The sequence below is a fragment of the Lycium barbarum genome, chromosome 11, assembly GCF_019175385.1.
Source record: "Lycium barbarum isolate Lr01 chromosome 11, ASM1917538v2, whole genome shotgun sequence".
NCBI lineage: Eukaryota > Viridiplantae > Streptophyta > Magnoliopsida > Solanales > Solanaceae > Lycium > Lycium barbarum.
The window spans coordinates 30,908,696-30,915,985 of NC_083347.1; the positions used below are offsets into that span (position 1 = coordinate 30,908,696).

Below are 7,290 nucleotides of genomic sequence, written 5' to 3' on the forward strand. Positions count from 1 at the left end.
AAGTGACATAATTATTTTGGCAAGAAAGTAGCTTTGGTGGCAAGTGAAGAACTTGAAGGAAAGGTAAGGATTTCATGTCTTTATCATGTTATGGGAGATGTATGCATGTTGTAGTGTGTGGAATTGAGTAAAGAATATGAAACTTGTATGTTATATGTTATATGTGTGAACATGTGTGGCCGTGAGTGTGTGTTAATGTGTAGGTGATATGAATTGGATTTTATGTGGTAATCTAGTTATAGTTATGGTAGAAATTGTATTGGAAGTGAAAGTTGAATGAATTAGTGGAAGTTGGAAATTATAGTGTGTGGCCGTGTGGTATCATGTTGATGATGGAATGCGAATTAAATTCCGTTAGTATGTTAATTGTGTTATTGTGAAATGAATGGAAGAATAATGGTTCTTGTTGTTATGGAAAATTGGTTGTTAAGTTGTTGTAGGAAAACATGCAAGTTTATTGTAACTTATGTAAATGTGGAAATGAAAGTAGGAAAATGCAAATTATGATTATCATTGATGAAGTTGGAAGATAGAAATATGCCATGAATATGTTTGCTAAAAGATTAGAAGTTGTGGGTGAAATATGACTTTGGTAGGAGGCTTGTATATTGTGTATACCTTATGAATATTTGGTGAAAACGATATGATATGCCTCCGAATTATGCTGTAATGATCTTGATGAGTGATGAATATGGAAATGGTAAGATTGATTTGGCATTGTAAGGTCGGAATGAAAGACGTTGTGTTGTGTCGGAAATATGGCTAGTTATGTCATATTGTGTATTTTGTAATACTTGTTGTTGTTATTGATGTTGTTGCTGGGTTGCTGTGTTGATATATTAAGTCGAGCTAAGTCTCGGGGATGTTATATGTATAGGGGAAATGCTGCCGAAATTTCGGTAGGCAAATATGTGCTTAAGTTTGGAGTCTTAAGGTTTGAATTTGACAATTGGTAAGCATGACCATTTGTAGATTCTGGACGAAATTGGAAGTGAAGCCAAGCGAGCATAAGGCGCAATTGAGGTATGTAAAGCCTACCCTTTCATTCTTAGGCATGTTCTGAACATAATAGGCTCGGCCGCGAGCCTTAAATACGACTCCGTTCCTCGGTATTCGAGATGGAAATCTGCTCCAATTCCTTCAGTAAGATTGAATCACTTTTCTTATAACTTGTCTCTAAAGTGAACTTTTGTATGCAATTGTCCCAAACGGAGTCGGAATGCTTCCAAATGACTATGGATGACCTCATAAGGTCTATTATCAGTAATTTATGTATGTCGCCTCAAGTTGGTCCGAGGTGGGCCCACAAGGCCCCGACACTTTTTGTATGACCTAAATTGCCCTATTTCTGTCCGTTTCTCACAGGCAACATCTGGACTATTATTCTGATCATGATACGACTACTTTTTATATAAATCTTACAAAATGGTTTTGACATCTGGAAATCTGATTCCGGTAATAATCTGTCGTGCCTTCCCAAGTAGGATATAGGCGCGTTTTTTGAACACTATCCGAATACTCTGATTTGACTCGCCGTTTGGCATACTTCAGTTTGATTGAGTCTGTATAATGATCTGTATGTATGTGGTTTCTCATTAATCTGTTCGTGGATGTCTCAATGCTTCCTTCACTGCGTCCCGGGCCAGGTTCTGTTATCGTGCATATTCCTCTGCATTGTTCACCGCGTCCCTCGGTGTGCGGGCCGGGATCTGTTTATATCTGTATGATATTATGATTTGTGTATGGGGATGGCGGCCAGGATGGCATATGATCTGATTCTGTCTGTCCACCGCGTCCCGTACTAAGAGGGTCGGGTTCTGTTACCGCGCCCCTCATGAGAGGGCCGAGATCTGTATGTATGTATGTATGTGCTATCAGCATTTATATAAGCACATGACTCTGTATGACTCTGTATGACTCTGTGTGACTCTGCATGCATGATTCCGTCCGTCCGTTTGGATCATACTTCTGTCTGTCCGTATGGATTATGATTCTGTCTGTCTGTATGGATTATGATTTTGTCTGTCCGTATGAATTACGATTCTGTCTGTCCGTATGGATTATGATTCTGTCTGTCCGTATGGATTATGATTCTGTCTGTCCGTATGGATTATGATTCTGTCAGGTAGGTACGTTTGGGTATCCAGTTAGGATACCAATCCCGGCCCACGGGGTTGGGTCGTGACAGGTAGCTTGTGGTTTTTAATCCCTTGAGCAAGGAGGTTTTCACGTAAATATCTTGCTTTATTTACTTTCCGCCATTATCTGTGGAAACGACTTAGGGACCAGGTCCCTTAGACTGTTCTGGTAATCAGGTGGTGAACACTAAAAGGGTGAACTCATAGGTTTAATCAACTTGGATTCATTTATTCAAGATAATACAAATCTATTCTTCCTCTCTCTATACAAGTCTTTTAATTTAACTTTCTTCTCGGATTATCCCTAAATTAGTTTTTCCCCTTCCTCGAGTTAGTCTCCTGGATTAGTCAATTACCTATCGATTATCATTTGTGCATCAATTGGTATCACAACAATCGATCCTCGGCATTGCGATTAGGACTCGAAGCAAAAACCAAGATATATATCAGTAGAAGAAATGGAAGACAACCTGTCACAAATTCAAGAATAATTGCAAAAATTGATGGAGGGTATGACCAGTATGAAGAAAGGAAAACGCAAACTAATAAGAAATTGTTGGAAATCAAGAAAGCCATTAGAGTTATGACTCAAAAGGGGAAAAATAAGGAGCATATGAGAGCTGAATCCTCAATCAACAGAGTCTGTCCAATAGATGGTCATCTTGAAGGTCGGAACAAAGAATCTCATAATGGTTTTGCGCATAATGGAAATGATTCTTCAGCAAGGAACCTGAATTTCTTGAAGACATGTTTCTTGCCACACTTTGTACAAAAAATGAAAGTGATGTATCTTCTAAATTTGGAAGAGATGTAGTCGCTCCGCACATGTTCGATCAAATTCCTAACAGATTTGGGATGTTAATGAATAACATGATATCTGATTATGTATATTTGACTTCTTGGTACTTTATTCAGACTGGTTATTTTAATGTGAGTTCTTGTAATGCTTTCATGTCGGAATATGAGAAGATGATTTTAGATAATAACAAGGAGAAACATAACGGAGCTGGTGCAAAGCACTGGGGATTGGATAAGTTTGTTGTTAATAAAGGCCAACAACAATTCTTTCACCTCAAATATGATCGAATTGGTTTCTGGGGGTGAAACATGCATTTAATAGCAGAACTTGTGATGTTTATTCAAGAGCTGCTTGGAAAGAAGTGCTCTCATGGAAAGCTCGTGCGCCTCCACTTGGAAAGACGAGTTTGAAATATTTTGGGCGGACTAAAAAAAGTTTTGGCAGTCAGTAGATACTTTAGCCATAGCCTGTTGATGTTAAGTGCCTCTCATCATCTACCTGATGTTGTTTCTGAAAAAAGATTGTTAGAAAGAGGCAACAAAAATGTATGTCAAGTGTTAGTCAAGTGGACTGGCATAGCTGCTGATCAGACTACATGGGAGTACTTTTTTGAGTTGCAACATAGGTTTCCATCCTTAAGGTCAAGGATGTTCTTTACGAACGGGTATTGATGCAAGTACAGGAGTTAGTTAAACCCAAGATGATGTGGCTGGAGTTAGTTAGGCAATTAGAGTTGTTAATTCAGTTAGTTAGTACATTGCTATTGATTCTTCATTCGATTCTATTCATTCTATAAAGCTAATATGTAATTGTACTTAGATTCATTCATTCAAGATAATACACGTCTATTCTTTCTCTCTCTATACAATTCTCTCAATTTAGCTTTCTTCTCGGATTATCACTGAATTAGCACCCTTCCTCGAGTTGAGTCTTCTGGATTAGTCAATTCACATCGATTATCATTTGTGCATCATACATTGTTTTTGTCTTTTATTTAATTGAATTAATTAACCTCACTACAACAAAATATGCTTTGAGCGGCAATTAGTTAACAGCAATTAAGTAATTAGTTAACGGCAATAACTTAATTGCCACTAATTGTATTCTAGAATCAATTATTACCGGCAATACTAAACTTTCGCCCTAACAATAAATGTCGCTAAAGGCTTTAGCAACCTTGGATCTAATGGCATTTAACCAATTGCTGGTAAATATTTTTGTGGCAATAACTATTGCCACTAAAAAGAAAATATATTGCCACTAAAAGCCTCTTTTGGTATAGTGGGCCTAATCATATTAAATTGCTTAAAGGGCATAAAAGTCTATTATTCTTTTTGGACAAGTTGGTCTTTTAATCTTTCACTTTGAGGCTTCCTACTTTTAGTATAGTATGATATGATGATAATTGTGCTCTCTGAGGTTGGTAAATTGTGAAAAAAGAAAAATACAATTAAGTTAAGAATTTCATTGAGGTCGCGTACGACTATCAAAATATGCTTCACGGAACATTGAAAAACTTATTGCATTCTCATTGTTTATGTTGCAGATGATCATGCCAAGAATGGGTTGGAGGTGGTTATTGGCTTTATCATCTATACCATCATTTGCAGCACTTCTGTTATTTGTATTTAGAGTCGAATCTCCTCGATATTTGTGTGCCGTAGGTAGAACAAGAGACGCCTGTGACATTTTGAAGAAAATAGTTGTGGTCAATAAGACACAACTTCCCCCTGGAAAGCTTGTCTCTTTTCAACTCACTGAGGAATTGCTTTCTCCTGGAAAAAACAAAATCTCAAGTGTTAAATCAGGCTTCTCATCCTTACTAGTGCTCTTGTCCCCCACATTACGTAGAAATACCCTCCTCTTATGGGTGGTTTCTACTGGAAATTCCTTCTCATATTATGGAATTATATTGCTGACCTCACTGTTTAGCAGTCGACGATGTCAACACTCATCAATTGCTTACACGGACGATAATCAGAACCTTTATACAAAGGTGCTCGTCAACAGTCTTGCAGGTAAAACAATTTTCCTTTACTTTTGTTAAATTCGTCTCAACTAATCATTAAATGATTTTCCCACTTTAACATTGATCCAATAACAAGTGGTAAAATCTAAGTTACCTTATTTGGTTTCTCAGAGATACCTGGGATTCTTTTATCGGCTATAATGGTGGAGAAAGTTGGTCGGAAATTCACTATGGCACTTATGTATGCTTTATACTTCCTATTCCTTTTGCCACTTCTTGCACCTCAACTGCCTGCTTTGACTACTGCCTTGCTATTTGGTGCTCGTACTTTCAACATTGGAAGCTTCGTCATTTTGGGTGTCTATTGTCGAGAGGTAACCATCAATTCGTTATCATCATGCAATTTGTAAACATGAAAACTCTTTCCTGTTTCCATCCATCAAACTTAATGCATACATGAGAAGTTTACTTCAAGATATCAAAATTATGTTTCATTCATTCGAAGAAGCTGAAAGTTTTCCAATCGTTCTTAGTCCTCTAATATTTGAAACCACCTCATTCTCAAGCCATATGCACGTATTGAATTTGGAAAAAAGAGTGGAGACCTTATCAAATTAGGACTGCAGCTCTCTTTTTCTTTTAGGGAGTAGTTCATATGTTTGACAGCTTCCTTGTTTGAAATAAGAGTTCTAATTTGCCAAATGACGATGGAGTTCTAAATTTGGCTAATTTTAGTATTGGTACCGATGTTGAATGTGTGTGTGTGTGTGTGTGTGTGTCTGTGTCTGTGTGTGTATTCTTAAACAAATAAAATTGTGAAGCATCTAGTTCAAGTGAGTCATTTGTGTTTTCTGGTTCTTTATCGGTGAAAAGAAAAAAAAAAAAAAAAGAGGAGTATGAGGTAAAGGCCTCTCTTGTGAAATTTTTCATGAAATATTGTCTTGGCCTTTTCGCCAAATTTCTGTTGGCTGAGGGTTAGAGGAATTGCACTATATAACGCCATAGATTTGGTTGAAGAGTCTACCAATACATGTTGTCAATTACTGCGCATGTTGCCTCTGCCACTTTAGCAATCTGAATTAGACTTATTATGTAATGAGGTACCATTCTTGGTTTTCTGCTTTTAGTGCAGAGTAACTTTCCAAGATGCATTTTTAGCTATTAACTGCTAAAGTAGTGCTGAATATTCAGGGGCCATTGGCTCATTAGAAGCAAACGCTTGCTTAAAACCTCATCTACAGACTTCAGTTTGTCATTTTATTGTCTTCCATGCAGATATATCCAACTTCTATAAGGTCTACTGATATGGGAGTTGCAACTTCTGTGGGAAGAATAGGGGCCATGCTTTTTCCTATCGTTGCCGTGCAATTGGTAAGAGGGTGCCATCAAATGGCTGCAATCATATCCTTCAGTTCTAGTTTTATCAGCAGCCAGTGCTATGCTCTTCTCACTAGAGACTAAGGGTAGGGAACTAATGGATACTCTTGTTGTCTAAAGTTTGGACTTACATCATTTTTACTTGCATTGAAGTTTTCTCTCCACGTTGGGGAGGAAAATGAATGAAATCAAGTTGATATCATTTTCAATTACTTGTGTAAGATTGGATTTATGTAACTTCCTCTCCTTGGCAGCAAAGTAAAATCCTTTTAGCTACCTAGTGCCCAAAATGGGCCAAATAACTATGGAAACAGCAAAAATGAGTTTATCGCCAAAATTACCATTCAACTATCAAAAATAGGGCAGTTTTATACTCCCTTATATTTTTATTAAAAAAGTTCTTGTCATCTAAAAATTGCACCACTTCGACCCTTATTTTGTAAACGGCTGAATCTTAAACTATAATTCTTGTCTAATTAGATTAATTAGCATAATTAAAGGGTGATTTTGACCTTTTTCCAAAAATTTAATCTTACTCTTTTAAAATTCATTTTAATTTTTTTTTCTCTTTTCTCCTTCTTTCCACACCCCAACCCCTGGGTGAGATTCTTTGCTCCACCATCTCCCTCAACGTGCACTCACCTCAGCAAACCCCACAACACTATCCAACCTCCACCTCAAACCTCACACCTGCATTTCCTCCCAAAAATAAAATCCTATTAAAGTTAATACTGTACAAAAATCAAATAAATTTATTTAAACGTAATTAAGGGATTTTGGGAGCGTTTACATGTCATTTTCCTTTAGGAGTAATTTAATTAAGGAACAATATAGTTCAAGGATAATACTACAAGGACAAATGGGTTTTTAGCCCTGTACAAGCTTTTTTTAGTTTTATGACATTTTTACGAGAGATGTTCATTTTTTACACACAAGATATTTGAAAAGTCATTTTCTTCCATTCAAATTGTAAAAGGGCAAGATATCTCATTTGCTCAATAATACAC

General features: G+C 36.9%; 1 pseudogene; it reads left to right on the forward strand.

The window, feature by feature from the left end:
- The first annotated feature begins 4,090 nt into the window (after positions 1-4,090).
- Positions 4,091-6,401, forward strand: LOC132619676 (organic cation/carnitine transporter 7-like; annotated as a pseudogene).
- The last annotated feature ends 889 nt before the right edge of the window (positions 6,402-7,290 follow it).